The 17,921-nt window shown below is 38.5% G+C and overlaps 1 protein-coding gene across 9 annotated transcripts in view; it reads left to right on the top strand.

The window, feature by feature from the left end:
* Window positions 1–17,921, top strand: part of LOC109073185 (calcium-responsive transactivator-like) — a 91,587-nt gene that overhangs the window by 10,138 nt on the left and 63,528 nt on the right. The gene's annotated exons all lie outside the window — the stretch shown is intronic.

The raw sequence follows: 17,921 nt of genomic DNA, 5'->3' as shown, positions 1-17,921 counted from the left end.
CAATGTCTTTTTTATACGTTTCTGGACCTTGACAGTGTAATTTACTTGGCAGTCAATGGGACAGTCATAAGCCTTCCGTTTTTCATCCAAAATATCTTAAATTGTGTTCTGAAGATGAATGAAGCTTTTACGGGTTTGGAACGACATGGGGGTAAGTGATTAATGACAAAAGTTTAATTCTGGTGTAGAGTAACCCTTTAAGGCCACCTGCATTCCAAATAAGCCCAATACACCTTTTTATGTAATCACTTCAAATTATATTAAACATTTTAGTTTGTAATTTTCATCTGGATGTTTCTTCTAAACATGGACACTCTATAGCAGTGATCGGCAACAGGCAGCCCGTGGGCCAAAACTGGCCCGTCAGCAATAATATTTGGCCTGCATCTGCAGGCAGATTATTTTGATAGCAGCTGGTTCTGAAATAGATCTGTCATGACAGCAACAATTACTCACAATCATAGTTTGTGAGCGGAGCACGGATTGGAGCGGTGTGACTTTTGACTGGAAGCGAGGAACAGATTTTTTAAAAGTCGGGAGTGTGGTTTTCACTCGCTCCAAGAGCGCTCCACCACTACTCCATCACGAGTACAATTCATGCCAACAGCCCGTAATATAACTGCATAATTAGCAAGAATTCACATGATAAGCATATTTAGCTAACTTGATAGAGAAGGATCACTTAAATCAGAAAGAATTTGAAGGCTATGATGACGAAAATACAAAATGCCAATGCAAAAAATCTGCACACCAAACGAAATGCAGAGTTCAAGGTCCTTAGAACAGGAGTTTATTCCTGAAGATTTACATGGAGGTGACAACAAAAAAGCAAATGTTTCAGTCCTGGCTGGACTATCTTCAGTGCAAAAGATTCCAACACTGGTTAACAAACATTTAAGGAGATTAAGGCACAAAACAGAGAACAGCTGATCAAACTGAATCAACTGGACAGTTAATTGAAGATGCAATAGGTAATAAACAATCACTGCCAAAATAGGTGGGTTTAACTACCAAAAAAAACCTTTGATGGACAGAAAAAAAAACCCTCTAAAGAAAGCAAGAAAGATTTAAAGTTTCATTAAGACCAAAAGGTTGATCAGTTTTAACTTGAAAAATGCAACAACTTTCACATTGTAGGTGGGTGATAATTTGATAACAATATTAATCGCAATATAATATTCCTCGATAAAACGATATGAAGAGTTCGATAAATGTTGGATATAATTGTAATGATGAGTCAGCAGAGTGAGGATCCATTTGCAGTTTATTAAACAACAAAATGAACAGGACAACCAGCCTTAAAGGCAAGATGAGATCATAAACAGTACTAGCCAGGATCGGGGCAGGCAGCATAGAATCCACATAGAGTCCACTAAACAGATATGGGTCAGGGCAGGGGGCAGAGAATCACAGTCCAGTAAACAGATACAGATCAGGGCAGGCGGCAGAGAATCACAGTCCAATAAACAATCGTAACAAACGTAAATAACAATCCACAATGAATAAACGCTCGGAAATGATCACCTAGGCAAATCAAGACTTGATGACTTCAAGACGTGATGATGTGTGTTTGGTGTGCTTATATGGAGAGAGGGTAATGACTAGCAGGTGTGAGTGTGCAATCAGTCCCTGGTATGTGGGCTTATGGGAATTGGATTCCGAATTGAAACAGTGGCTAAAGTGAATGTGCTGTCTTGTTTAACCCTCTGGAGTCTAAGGGTATTTTTGGGGCCTGGAGAAGTTTTGTCATGCCCTGACATTTGTGCTTTTTTCAGTTTCTTATAAATATCTAAATGGCTAAAGTCCTAATCTTACTGTAATCAGCACAAACTGGGCTATAAGAATATGTGAGCAGCATGTATGTACATGATTGTGTTTTTGAGAAAAAAAATGTTATGCGTGGTTAGTGAAAAAAAATAAAAATGTTAAATCACTTGAAAAAAGGCAATTAAAGACACATACAGGAACATTGGTTCCCAGGAATTTTGAGAACTGGAGCTTGTAGCCTAGAATTTTTTTTTTCTAAATGATGTGAAAATCATCTTGTTTACTCACTTACAGAAAACAATATATTGATTTAAATTTTCTAAGGACACTTTTTGTTGGTAAAAGTCATATGCGAGTAGGCGTCAACTATCATGAATTCACACCTGAGAAGACAAAGGCCTGCATAATGAGCTGCATAATGAGCCATTCAGTCAGCTGTGTCACTGAGAGGAGGGATGAGTTCCAAGAAAGAATGTGAGGACAAAATAAATGTATATAATTTTTATGTTTGTAGTTTTATTTAGAATATATTTAATTATCCCACAACATAATTTAATATTCACTGTGAGTGCAGTTAAACAGTTTATTAGGAACAATCAAAGCTGACTTTCAAAACCTGAATTTTTTGCATCATTACTCCCAGTCACACAATCCTTCCAGAAATCCTTTTAACAATCTTATTTTTCTACAAAAAAAAAAAAAAAAAAAAAACATTTATTGTTATTATTGTCATTATTATTATTATTATTATTAATGTTGAAAAGAGCTGAGAAATTTTTTTTTCAGGTTTTTTAGGGGGATAAATTGAAAGAACAGCAATGATTGTTACATTTGTTACAGTTACATTTATTGTTACATTTATATTATTTACATCAAGCTTTTGAATGGTTATAGTAGTGTATATTGTTATTGAAACTTCATAATATTTCACTTGATTATATATTTAGTCAGGAATTATAGTTTGGAAAAAGTCTTTGGAAAAAGTCTAACTAGTAAAATGTTTACACGTTATGTTGAAAACTAGTACAAGTATATAAATAAATAAAAAGAGACTTACTCATGTTTACTGATCTCGGCTGAATAAAGTGCTTCATTCTTTTTTTTCTGAGGAATCCAAAATCTCAAATCCTCAACCACATCATATATTTTTGGGGTGAATTATCTCTTATTCCTCTCATCGCGAAGCAAACAGTAAAATAATAAAAAACTTGAAGAACAATCTCGCTGCGTTGTCTTCTGTTGTGTGGGCGTATTCAAAAGCCGCGCGCTTCAGTGAAACCTTTGAATCTCAAAAGCCGCGATCGGCGCGGGGGCGTGGTCGCATTAGAAGATAATGAAGGGATACGTGGAAAAACGGACATCGTGTTGTTTTCATATGGATTACTTTATCATAGAATATTTGTTTTCAGCAGGACTTGTTTAGTTTAAAAGTAGACATGTCAGGCTTTCTATAGATATCTCTCTCATGTCTCTGTGTTGAGTATTCACTGAGTTACAGTTCATTTTAATGACGCGTTTGTAACTGAAGATCAGCGCAGACAAAGGCTGCAGACAGCACTCCTTGTTTGTTATCTTTATTTTATAAGTGCACAAAGTTTGGTGTTATTATGTCTGTATACAAAAAAAAGTAGACCCTTTACAGATTCGATTGATGTATTGCTCTTATCTGTACGATCAAAACTGAAAGTGTAATTTAAGTTCTTTTCGGGGTTATCAGGAGAAAATACCCCAAAACGCGTATACGCGTTAATCGACTCCAGAGGGTTAAATCATGCTTTAATCCGAAAATATTCGGGTATTGCTTGGCTATTGCCGTCATTATAACCTTCTGATTTGAGAGATCCATTTGTATCAAGCTATAGCTAAATATGTTTAACATATATGTTTGGAGCATTCTTGGAGCGAGTGAAAACCACGACGCTTCGACTTTTAAAAAATCCACTCCTCGCTCCAGTCAAAATCACTCCGTGCTCCGCTCCCACTCCGCTCCGTTCACATACTCTGCTCCCAGTCCACCAAGTACTGAAGGACTCTACCCCGGCACCTGGAATCGAGCAGCTCTCGAACTTGGTACGCCTCCTCGCCTTCGACCAGGATCGGCGGGGGGTTCTGGGCCTCGACTTCCTCCTCTGGCTCTCCTCTCGGACCATAAGCAGGTTTCAGCAGAGATGCGTGAAATGTGGGAGAAATACGGTAATTAGCGGGTAAATCTAAACAAAATGAAACTGGTGTAATTTGTCTTAGAATCTGGAACAGACCCACATACCTAGGACTGAGTTTTCTGCATGGGAGTCTGAGATGTAGATCTCTGGCTGACAACCAGACCCACTGTTCAGGGGTGTACTGGGGTTGAGGGCGACGATGATGATTGGCTTGTTCCTCCTGTCTTCTTACTGTGTGCTGAAGATGGGTGTGTGCTCTGTCCCATGTTTCTTCGCTTCTTTGAAGCCATTCAGTGACAGAGGGAATATTGGATTGTTCCCCTGACCAAGGAAAAAGAGGTGACTGATATCCAAGAATGCATTTGAAGGGAGTTAAACCTGTGGCTGGTTTCTGAAGGGAGTTTTGTGCATACTCAGCCCACATGAGATATGTGCTCCAGAGCTTCTGGTTCTGTTGACAGTAAGTTCTCAGGAAACGGGTAAGTTCCTGGTTGAGGCGTTCAGTCTGTCCATTGGATTGAGGGTGGTAACCGGAAATAAGACTAATGTTCACATTAAGTTGTTTGAAGAATGAGGACCAGACTCTGGACGTGAACTGAGGACCACGATCTGATACAATGTCCTCAGCAAGACCATAAAAGCGAAAGACATAATTGCAGAGGATCTCAGCTGTCTCAAATGCCGTGGGAAGCTTTGGCAGGGGAATTAAGCAACATGCTTTAGAGAGTCGATCAATTATGGTTAATATAGTGGTGTTACCTTGAGAACTAGGAATGTCAGTGACAAAGTCAATAGCGATATGGGACCAGGGGCGTTGAGGGATGGGTAATGGCTGAAGTAGACCTGCAGGTAGTTGACGTGGAGACTTGGAGGTATTGCAAGGAACACACAGACATTTACAAATGTGATGGTATCGGTTGATATAGTGGGCCATCAAAATCAGTTCTTTAGTAGCTGGATGGTAGCATTGATACCGTGTGGACCTGAAGCAAAAGTATCTCCCAGAGTGGTTCAGGAACATAAGTGAGTTCAGGCGGACAGTTTGGTGGAGGAGGGTTCTGTCTGTTAACCCTCTGAGGTCTAAGGGGGTTTTGGGGGCCTGGAGAAGTTTTGACATGCCCTGACTTTTGTGCTTTTTTCAGTTGCGTATAAACACATACATGGCTAAAGTCTGAAAACACTGTATTCAGTACAAACTGGGCTACAATAATATGTAAATAGCATGTATGTACATGATTGTGTTTTTGAGAAAACAACGTTTATGCATGGTTAGTGAAAAACTAAAATTTTGAAGTCACTTAAATAAGGTCATAAAACACATACAGAATATTTATTCACAAGACTGTCAAACCTGGAGCATGTAGCCTAGATTTTTTGCTTCAAAATCATGTGAAAATCATCATGTTTACTTACAGAAAACAATAGATTGATTTAAATTTTCTAAGACACTTTTTGTTTCAAAAGGGCATATGCGAGTAGGCGTCAACTATCATGAATATTTGTGTGATTCACACCTGAGAAGACAAAGCCCCACATAATGAGCTGCATAATGAGCCTTTCAGCCAGGTGTGTGACTGAGAGAGAAGAGTTACAAGAAAGAATGTGAGGACAAAATAAATGTATATATTTTTGTTTGTAGTTTATTTAGAATATATTTAATTATCCCACAAAATAATTTGAGATTCACTTGCAAGTGCAGTTAAACAGTTTATTAGGAACAATCAAAGCTGACTTTCAAAGCTAAATTTTTAGTATCATTACTCCAGTCACACGATCCTTCAGAAATCATTCTAACATTCTGATTTGCTACTCAAAAAAAAAAAAAAAAAAAAAAAAAAAAAAACATTTATTGTTATTATTATTATTAATGTTGAAAAGAGCTGAGAATATTTTTTTCATTTTTTTTATATAAATTGAAAGAACAGCATAGTTTGTAACATTTATCGTATTAATTGTTTTTATTTATCATCAGGTGTGTGCTAAATAAGTTTTAATTTCTATATATACTGACTCCAAGCTTTTGAATGCTATAGTGTATATTGTTACACTTGGAGTAAGACTGGAGTAATGATGCTGAAAATTTAGCTTTGATCACAGTAATAATTTTTTTTTTTTAAATATTCAAATAGAAAGCAGTTATTTTAAAAATTATAAATATTTAACATTATTTGTTTTTTGGTAATTTGGTATTGTATGGTATTGTGTAATGTTGAAATATATAAATGAACATCACATAACTAGCATTTCCAAAGTGTATATTTATATATGTGACCAATCACGGAAAGTAGGGACACAAGTCGGTTCTGGGGCATTTTGAGTTATTCACATATTCTGAAAGTGTAGTCTCCAAGCTTTTCAACGATGTGTAACACATGGAAATCTGATCATATTTGGAGAAGTTATGGCCATTTGAAGGTAGGCAATCAAAAAAGCTCAAAAGGGAGAAAATGGCCTCTAAAGCCCTATTCGGACGGGACTAGTTTTCTAAACTACGTTTGAGTTTCGATTCTTACCACATGACGTCTGCGATTTTCATGTACCAATTCGGACGGGACTAACATATCCGTGTTTATTACAGAGGTGGGAGGTCTGCATTGCATATAACGTTAGTCATTCGGATTAATTACCATTAGTATTATTACACAATAAATACTAAAAACTAAGCAAAACCATGTTAATGTGTGGTTTCTTTAGTTTAACTTTTTTTTTTTTTTTTTTTTTTTTTTGTAGTAGTAGGCTAAACCCATGTTTAATTTTCATAAAGGTACATCTGTAATTAAAACATTATGTAACTGAGTGCATAAATGAACGTGAGTAATCTTACCTGATGCTGATATTTAGCCAGTATTAGCAGTTTATGTGATCTGGCTCTTGATTTTATTATTTGTATTTTTTTATTATTATTATTATTATTTCTTTGCCGGGAAGCAAATATATCAAACATGTGCGCGGTAAGAGCATCTACGGTAATTCACGTTGGCCAAAACAGACAAGGAAACGCGTTGTAAAATTAAATATCACCGGCATCACAGACATTCGCATTCGGACGGGATTAGTTTTCTCAGAGGATCACTGAGTTTGCTGAAAAACAGTAGGTAATTTGCTCTGGAATTATTACAGAGGTTGTGTGAAAAAAACACAGACGTGGCAGATTCGGACGGGATTAAAACCACCAAGTACATCTGTGAAACGCAGATTTCTCTAACGACCCCCTGTAAAACTAGTCCCGTCCGAATAGGGTTTAAGATTGTGCAGTTCTCACCTGTTCTCACCTGCTGGGAGTGACAATAGGGCTCATTTACATCTCATTTAGATAAGCCATACCCCCTGTAAAGCTGCATGGTTGCATAACAACGACAGACGCAACGGGAAAAATCGGACTGCATACTATTAATAATAAAGGATAATGTGCATTGTAAAATGTCAGTAATTTATCTTTTTTGACTTTTATAAAAATGATTTAGAGGCTGAAATATGTGAGTTTTATCTTTTTATAAAACCTTTTTTGTCAAAACTCTATTTGAACTTGTGCATTGTAGATAACGTTGGAAGACACTCCTTTAAAATCTGGCCATCATTTTTAATTTTTAACACAAAACGACAAACTTTGATGTTTATGGAAACTCACCCCATAAGAAACAGAAAAGTATTCTTGCAGATCTTGTTGCCTCCAATGAAATAAGTCGTTCGGGCACACTTTCTCTTTGTCGGGGTCTTCTTTGTGGATGTTACCATCTCCGAAGTTTGCACTGTGTGTCTGTTTGCCTCTAAATGTCCAATAATTTGCATGTCCTGCCACTCTTTTTCCGCAGCTAAAGAATCCAGCCGTATGTTGTACATAATGTCTGGAGAAAGCTTCTGGCTACAGGACTGTCTCCCATGCAGAGAGTTCTCTTTTCTCCTTGTGTAGCATTTACAGTCAAAGTTACGGATTTTCCCCATTTCTCTGTCTTTATCCCCATCAAATGTTACTATCGATATAGCCTCTGATATCTTACGGTCCAACTCGTCTGACGCCAGTCCGATACATTCTTCCTCGTCTTTATCTCGCTCAGTTGTAGATTAGGGATATTATTCAGTCTTATTATGCCGCTTTCATCGTCGCTCAGATCGTCTTCAGAATCAGTGAGCGCTTGTTCATAAGCATCCGGCTTGTCGAAGAAGTACTTCAAAACATTTTCGCCGGCCCAGAGCGCTGCATAATAATTAGCCACGCTTCCCTTGGAGGGCGGGAGGGTCAATAACAAAAGAAACAAAAGCCGGCTTATCCAGTATGGAAATACACACAGGCAATGACACGCCCCTACTGCGTGCTAGAATCTCCGAAAAACAAGCCGATTTCAACCTCAAAATGTACGCTTTTAAATATACCAATACTGCTATCTCAAATACAGAGAGGCTTCTTCGTGATCTCAACTAACAGATTCTGCAAAAAAACGAAAATCACCAATTTTGAAAAAAAAAACGCTTCTTTCTCATTTTGCTCGAAAGTTGTGCTGCCGACTTGTGTCACTGGTTTCCGTGACGGGTCACATATGTGCTCTCAAATAAACTAAATGATAAACTGCATTATTTACATTATTGTGATGGTCACTGATACTAGTAGTAATGTTACAGTAGAACATTTAGATGATGTGATCGAAACTTCATAATGTTTCACTTGATTATACATGTCTAACTAGTAAAATGCGTACACATTATGTGAAAACTAATACAAGTATGTATATATATATATGATCTCTACTGGATAAAGTGCTTCATTCTTTTTTCTGAGGAAATCCAAAACTTAAATCCTGAGGTAATCCTCAACGCATCTTCTTGGGGTGAATTATGTCTTATTCCAATCAGCGCGAAGCAAACAGTAAAATTAACCACAGTGTTTTCTGTGGTATGGGCTTATACACGCCGCAATCTTCTCATGGAACATTTTAATGTCAATAGCGCGTCCCGTGGGCGTGGTTGCATTAGATATAATGAAGGGAGATGTGAAAGACGGACATTGTGTTGTTATCATATGGATTACTTTATCACAGAATATTTGTTTGCGGTAGCACTTGCTTAGTTTACAAGTAGACATGTCAAGCTTTCTATAGATATCTCTCTCATGTCTCTGTTTTGAGTATTTGCTGAGTTACAGTTCATTTTAATGACGCGTTTCTAAATGAAGATCCCCGCAGACAAAGGCTGCAGACAGCGCACCTTGTTTGTTTTCTTTATTTTATAAATGCACAAAGTTTTGTTGTTATTATGTGTGGATACAAATAAAAGTAGACCCTTTACAGATTCGATTGATGTATTGCTCTTATCTGTACGATCAAAACTGAAAGTGTAATTTAAGTTATTTTCGGGGTTATCAGGAGAAAATGCCTCAACATGCGTATACTCGTGAATCAACTCCAGAGGGTTAATCTGCTCAATTTCTGTCATGACGTCCCACTGTACCGGTGCAACGAGCAAAGTCTCTGGAAGGATATTCTCCTCGATCTCGGGAAAATTAGTTTGATCAGTCTGTCTGGATAATGCATCAACGTTGATATTTTTGGTGCCTGGTCAGTAAGTAACGGTAAAATTGAACCTGGTAAAGAACATAGCTCATCTTGCCTGCCTAGGATTTAGTCGTTTGGCTGAGCATAGATATTCCAAGTTTTTATGGTCGGTTAAAACTGTGAACGGATGCTGAGCTCCCTGTAGTCAATGACGCCACTCCTCCAGTGCTGCCTTCATGGCCAAAAGTTTGTGATTGCCTACGTCGTAGTTTTGTTCGGCTGCTGGTAGTTTTCTGGAATAGAAAGCACATGGGAACATTTTGGCTGGATTACCTTGACTTGTGACAATACAGCTCCGATACCTTTGCTAGAAGCATCGACTTCCACTATGAAAGGGATACCGGGATCTGGATGATGGAGAATAGGTGCAGATGTGAATCTTGTTTTGAGTTCTTGAAAGACTAGCAAAACTTCAGGATTCCAGGAGAGACGAGAGGTGGAGCGTTTTGTCATACTGGTTAACGGAGCAGCGGCTGTGCTGAAATTTCTAATGAATCATCTGTAGAAATTGGCGAAATTGGCGTCTAATGAAACTCACATTTCTTGGCCTTGGCGTACAGCTGATATTGAATGAGGCGTTTTAGAACAGATCTCACCTGCTGAATGTGTTCTTCCAGAGTGTTCAAATAGATCAGTATGTCATCAGTATATACACTTACCCACCAATCTAGCATGTCACGAAAAGCATCATTGATAAAGGATTGGAATACTGAAGGACAGTTGGATAGGCCGAACGGCACATTCATTGAGATAGAGGGAAAATTCTAACCTTACAGGTGTGGCACCTGGAAGAAGTTCGATTGCGCAGTCACTGGAGTGATGTGGTGGTAACTGAGAAGCCTTGATTTTGCTGAAAGCTTTCATGAAATCAGCGTATTCAGCAGGTAGGCCTGGAATGTTTGGGTTTGGATCAGTGAGGATGATGGATTGTACTGGTAGTGGAACGATAGGAGTAAGACAGTGTTCATGGAAGGTGTTGTCCCAATGAATGATCTGACCACCCGTCCATGAGATGTGGGGGTTGTGACTGCGTAGCCATGGTAAACCGAGGATTACTGGATTGTTGGGTGAGAAGATGATGTAGAAACTGATGTTTTCATGATGCAATGCTCCCATCTGCATGTGAATTTAGTCTGGGATGTGAGCAATTTTCCCCTTTCCAAGGGGTTGGCCATCTAACGCCTCCACTGCCAAACAAGAGTCACAAGGAGTTAATTTCAAGTCATGTTGTTGAGCAAATTTAGCAGAGATGAAGTTACCGGCAGCTCCTGAATCTATCAAGGCATTTGTAGAAAATATTTCATCTCTGCTGGTAAGAGTTATAGGAATTCTGAGACTGGAAGCAGATCGACTGAAATGAAGTCAAGAGCTCACTGATTTAGAATTCGGGTTAGGAGGACGAACGGGGCATGATGTCTTAAGGTGGCCGGCCTTTCCACAGTACAAGCAGAGATGGTGCTGTAACCGACGTTCTCATTCTTCAGATGTCAGGTGAGTATAGCCGAGTTGCATGGGTTCGCTATTGGAAGCAAAGTCTGGGGTTTCCTTAACCATAGCACGAATAGGTCACTGTGACCTTATTAGGTTATCTATCTGGATGGATAGTGCAATTAATGCATTTAGAGCTCTCCCCTCATCGCGGCATGCCAACTCTGACTGAAGTTCCAAACTTAATTTCAATGCATCCTCAGTCCAGTCAGTCTGGACGGCGAGAGTGCAGTAGGTTAATGCATATTCAGCCGCTGTGTTTCTCCCATGGTTTAACATGAGAAGTTGTTTACCCGCACTCCTGTCCCCTGCAGGATGATCAAAAACCTCTTTAAAGTGTTGTAGAAACACCTCGAAAGAGGGAAATGTTGAGCCATCTGTAAAGAACAATCCACAATTAATAAATGCTTGGAAATGATCCTAGGCAAATCAAGACTTTGCGATGATGTGTGTATTTGGTGTGCTTATATAGTGAGAGGGTAATGACTAGGAGGTGTGAGTGTGCAATCAGTCCCAGGTATGTGGGTATATGGGAATTGGAGTCCAAATTGAAACCGTCAGTACTCTGGTGAGCGTTCCTTCTGATGGTGTGGAGGAGCTGGTGCGGAAGCCTCATCTGTGACAATAATGTTTATGCTCCAAAAGCGGAAAGAAACAGTTCGACGCATTTGAATCGCGCCACACGGAACGTTTATTCGCTCGGATCACAGTCCAAACTGCCATGCAGCGCAAGCTCACTAGAGCAGATGTGTTTACTTGGTCACGTGAGCTCTAAACAGCGCTGTGAGATCCAGTGTGAAGTGCTTGAATTCAATGATGAACACAAATGACTCTGTGATTTTAAACTAGTTTAAAGCCAAACAGGAGAAACACTGTGTGCAGCGAGACAGTCAGAATCACCATCATTTACCATGGATTTACTGTAGTAACAGTCACTGCACCTTGGTTTTGTGCCAGAAATGTGGGATATTCACGTTTAATTTTATTACAGGAGTAATGGTATATAATTATAGGATGTATTTGTGATTTACGCTATAGCATGTGTGCATTCATACTGAATATTTTTAGACTGCTGTTTTTCATACAAATAGGCTACTTAAAAACCATAGTTATATTTTTACCATGGTATTGAGGTGCTATATGTGGTTTTAATTGTGTTTATCATGATTTAAATGTATGCTACTAAGAGAGACCTATGCTTAATAAAAATAAATAAAAATCAATTTAACCATATAAAACTGAGGTTGCTACAATTTTTACAGATGTTACTGGTTTTGATAATAAACAAATATTTACCTCTGCATCCTAACTCAACAAAAAAAGTGATATAATTAATATTATCAGGCAACCCAAACCTGTTTCTTGATTTAAAACAATATCACTCATTAGAACATGCAGAAACTAAGAAATTAATTTTTCTATTTAGATATTTATTATAAGGAAAATTAATGGTCTAGTTTCTACAACTATTACTCTGGAGCAAAAATCTGGCTTTAAACTTGAAAGAAATAAAGATTTGACATTCATCGTGATAATTATTGATATTGGCTGATATGAAAAAAAAAATGATCGTGATTATCACCCAGCCCTACATTATAGTAATCTTTGATCAGTGTTGGAATACCTGCGGGATGGATGAATTCGGTCAATAACACAAACAACTAAAGTGTGAGCAGGGTGATTTGCATCCTTAAAGTGTCTAGCTACTGGAGATTTTACATCCCCCTCTACATAGAACTACGATGTTCATTAAAGTTGTCTGTTTGTTTAACCAATGTATTGAAGCCAATGTATTGAATGTGTAAACTTTTTTTAGAATTGCAACAAGAATAACAATGTCTGCAAGCAGAGATGGGCACTAGAGTCACATTTTTTTTATAGACTTCAGACTTGACTCAGACTCAAACTAAAATGACTCCAGACTTGACTCGACTCAAGGAAAAGGACTCGTGAAAATTTTAAAAGCAACTCGAGTCTTTTATTGTTAAATACTTATATAACGGAGATTCAAAAGGCGTACTATGTCCACACCCCGGCATCCATCCAGACCCTGAGCCGAGCAGCGCATCAAAAAATCTACATTTATAGCCCTATACGCACGGGATTAGTATTATTTGGGGACCTTGTGTGATTTTGAAATCACTGACTTATCTCCTGGATACTCAGATGTCAAGGCTTTGAGAGTCCCGTTCTATGGTCCGGTTAGATGGATTAATAAAAAAAAAAAGAAACTAATACATTTACATTTCACCAGGTTAAAATAATATCTCAAGCTTTATGCTTGATTTATTTGTAACACATTAACCTCAAAAACTTTTCAGCTTTCTCTTTCTGCAAATTGTATGGTGTAGCGATATGACAGCACCCAAAATACAATCAAACACTACAACGCAGCTCCATTCTTTGTGAAAGATGCATAAAAAGGCACACAGGAAACAAAAACCTCGAAAAATGGTATACGAGCTGCCAAATGCTGGCCAAATCACAGAGATGCCAATTCGCACGTGACTAATATTATCACAGGACCTCGGTGTTCGGTGAAAAATGGTAGGTCATTTGTGGGGGAATTTTTAATTTACAAATTACAGACATGGCCGGTTGACACAGGAATAAGATCACAGACAACCTCCGCAATTATTACAAATGACTGGAGGTCACTAGGTAATACTACTCCTGTGCGAATAGGGCTTATCTAATTTGAACATTCTTAATCCTTCCTCAGGTTCTTCCTATGAATTATTATTTGTATTTCTTATGAGACTTTTCTTACTTTTAAAACTTACAACTCACAATACTTTATAGTCACAAATTAAAAGCATGTGTTTTGAGCACAATTAATTAATTTACTGCTTTTAATATGAGGTTTGGGGCGTTTTAAGCATATTTGCAATAGTATACAATAGAGCATACTAGGTGTTATTTGGGGGCCACCACTTTTTTTGCAGAAGTTGATTTTGTCTCTGCCACCCTTTGAAAGCCATTAAAAAACAAAAGAAAACTTGTTGAAGGCTTACAATGCAGACAAAAGGCATCCCCAGTCAGTCGTTCTGAACTTCAGCCTTCCACATAACACAAAATACATGTGTGATAATGAGATCTATATTATATCTGATCTATAAACATCGTCATACATGTATCAGGATTTATAAATTATAAACCTCATAATTGTATGTGCAGTGCCGCTCACTCTGGGCCATACGCACTCTTTTACTGTGTGATTGAAGAGATTAAATAAACAGTGCTTTCCATTTACATATTTAAATATTCCACTCTCATGAACTGAGCAAATGACATGAAATCATGATAAAGAAGTTCCAAAAAAGATAAGAATTTAAGACATAAACAGAAATATATAATGGATGCACTGCTTTTGAAATACTTTTCCCATGACATGCTTTTTTAAAGTGTTAATGACAGCAGGGGTTACCTGGCTCTAAAAAGTATTCTTTATATTATGTTTTGTATTGCAGGAATCACAGTCTAAGCACTAAGAAAATATTTGTACATTTATTATTCAATATGAGATAAATGATGGATTAGCAACATTTGTTGGATGGTTTGCCGTTCAAACAGTTGCAGTGACACCTTTGGCTATTGTACCTATGCACCTGTCTGCACCTACCCTGTTGCCCTGTTGCTCTTATGTCTTCAAATTAGTACAAATTAGGCTCATATGTTTCTTGCTTCTAGCTATAATCAGTGTGCAATGTTTCTGGTTAGCAAGGTAACCTCTTGTGCTCACTGTTGCTCATGAAACTGCTTTTAATATTATGTACTGAGTTTTAATAATTTTAGGTTTTATCATGGATATTTAAATTATCACAATTGCCACCATTGCTTTTCAAGACAAGATTATGACAGTGCAATAGAGCCATTCCTTATATAGATGATGAAATTAGAAAAAGGCAGATCAAAAAAGCTAAATTCACTTTCCTTGCTCTCCACACCACTGATTTCTTTTGTTATTTTGCTATTTCTGTAATTTGTGTATTTGTGTAAATAGCCTTCACCATAAGACCGAGTATTTGCACTTGTAATGATCGGTCCACTGAAGGCGAGTTGTGATAACCCAAGTGCGTCTTTTACTCAAAGTAAGCCAAACATCCAAACCAACAAAGAAAGACTTGACTTGGCATGAACAAACTTGAACAGACTTGACTCACAGACAGCAGGTTACAACATCAATACTCGACCAGAGACAATGTAGCGAACAATACAGGTCACATGACAAGAACCAACCAATGAGAGACAAGACTCATGACTAACACAACCAATGAGAACATGACACATGAACCAAAGAACCAGTCAGAACATAACACACAGACAGGGGAATCACATGACTAAACAGGGACCATGACTCCAAAATAAAAGACATGAAAACATGAACATGAAACAAAACCCATAAACCCATGTTACATATCCCCCCTCCAAGGGTGGCTTTAGACGCCCAACAAACCACCCAGAACAAAACCCAAAAAGTCCAGGAGGGTGGTAGAGCAGAGGCGGAACAGGGTGGAGGGATGGAGGGCCAGGCCCATGCAGGGAAACAGGATCAGAATCGCAGAACAGTGACGGTGCCTGGGCCGTGGCGCAGTGGCGGACAGTGAAGCACTGGAGGACCTGGGCCACGGAGCAGAGGCAGACAGCGGAACAGTGTAGCAGGAGACCACTAGGTGAGCAGGGCATACAGATGACCGCCACAGCAAAGCAGGTATCCACCAAGGCGGATCAGGCAGGACTGGAACAGAGAGATTAACAGCAGCCTATGCAGCCATAACAGGACCGGCAGAGAGTTCATGAATGGCCTCCATGGTCATGACAGGGCAGACTCTGAGTTCATGAATGGCCTCCTTGGCCGTGACAGGACAGGCAAAGAGTTCAGAAGCGAAGGATGTTTGAACGCAGTCCAGACAAATGATTTTTGACTACCTCTGTAAGTGGTCAAGAGGGACAAGCTCAAAATGTTTTAGACCCTGGTCACACCTGTAATTAGTGTCGTCCACTTGTGATCGGATCCACGAAAACGCATCTTAATATAAGTATAAATGTAATAAACGGGATCTTTATGTTCACTGGAATCCAGGTTACATACGTAACCCTGAGACATTTGCAAGTTCATACATTTTTTAAACAAGTTTAATTAAAGCTCTATAGAAAAAAAGTGATGTCATCCAGATCAGTTCAGTTCTCATCCAATGATGTTGGTGGGTAGGGTCTGTGCAAAGGATTTGTCTGGCTGCAGTGGCCTTTGCCTGAAGATTTGTGCTGATGGCTGTCTAGTCAGGTCTTCGCAGGGGATCGGTCTCTACAGCTCATCTAGTTTGAGTTAAGTTTTTAAAAGCAAATGGTACGGCATGCTTTAGCAACATCTTTACTCTGCTTGCTTCCAGTTCCTTACACCACTTGAAATAAAAAAAAAAAACATTCATACAGTTACCACTTACATATCACACATCCACTTACATGATTCAGACGAATGTACAAGGGCTCTTCTTTGTCAGCATTTGAGTGCACGGTTTAAAAACTAAGCTCAGAATCAATTCCAGAGAGAATTGCGATGCATTCCGAAAATCTCAGAATCCATCCACGAATCGCAATGCATCGATTTATTGACCCAGCCCTATAGTTGTCTCTAGGTGCTGATCCACCATCTGGTCAGGATATGAACTGGAACCGGTTGATGGCGGTGACTTCGGAGTAAGAATGAACCATACAGACTAATAATAGCTTCGATGACATTCCACTTACAATGTGACACGTATATCGGGTGTTATGTTACCAGTTGATCAAAGATCATCAGACAGTAGGTAGAGAAGTATACGTGCCCTCACAGCCAGAATGTGGGACAGGATTTTTTTTTTTTCCTTCACGCTATCAGACTCCTGAACTGTAACCACTATGGACAATAACTACACCCACTCACATACATCCATTTTAAATCAGTCTTTGCACACAACTAGATTGCATTTTGCACACACACACACACACACACACACACACACACACACACACACACACACAATTGTATACATGTATGGTGCTTTCCCACTAATGTACCTTGTCCCTTTTGTACTGTTACTTTTTTTTCTTAGGTACACAGACTTGCACTTTTTTTTCTGCTCTTCTATTTTAGTTCTTACTTCATTTTAGTCTTTTTAATATGATTTAATTCACGTATAATTAGTTTTTGTTTTGGTGTGTGCTGTCTTATGTCTGTGTACAGGCTATATAGAGCTTAAATGACAATAAAGCTACTCTGACTCTCTTCGACTCTCTGACTGAAGTATTTAGGTATAGGAACCCGCCCCAGACTCTAGAGTTTCAGCATTCCTTATCAAATCAGCATAACTATTCAAAGAATAGGACAGGGGCACCAAGAGCTATTAAAGGGTTAGTTCACCCTAAAATTAAAATTAGCCCATGATTTACTCACCCTAAAGTCATCCTTGGTGTGTATGACAGTCTTCTTTTAGACTGATTTAATCTGAGTTATATAAAAAATTGTCCTGGCTCTTCCAAGCTTTACAATGGCGGTGTGTTTGGGTGTTTTCATTCAACAGTCCAAAAGAAGTCTATGAAGTGCATCCAACCATAATAAAACATGCCTCACACGGTTTTGGGTAAACTAGCCCTTTAAAGACAAAAGGTGAGCATCTCAGTAATCTGGTTTATTTGACTTACAATAAATAGATCAGGAACTGACAGGAACCTCTTGCTACAAACTTTGTTTAACAGAAGCGTTCATCTGATGTCATCTTTACCATAAATGCTAAATTCAGTGTATTTCATCTTAGTTTTCCATGTGATAATATGTCAGGATGTACTGTAGGATTCGCAGATCTCAGGCAGATTCTTAAATTCGCAATGCCATTAGGTCATGGTGAAACAGAAACATGGATGGACTGAGCAGGTTTGGCCATGACATGAAGCACAGAATGTGTCTCTGGTGTAGTGAAGA

Source organism: Cyprinus carpio, chromosome B23 (genome assembly GCF_018340385.1).
Source record: "Cyprinus carpio isolate SPL01 chromosome B23, ASM1834038v1, whole genome shotgun sequence".
NCBI lineage: Eukaryota > Metazoa > Chordata > Actinopteri > Cypriniformes > Cyprinidae > Cyprinus > Cyprinus carpio.
The sequence above is the reverse complement of the archived record's forward strand: the minus strand, read 5'-3'. Positions and strand labels throughout refer to the sequence as shown.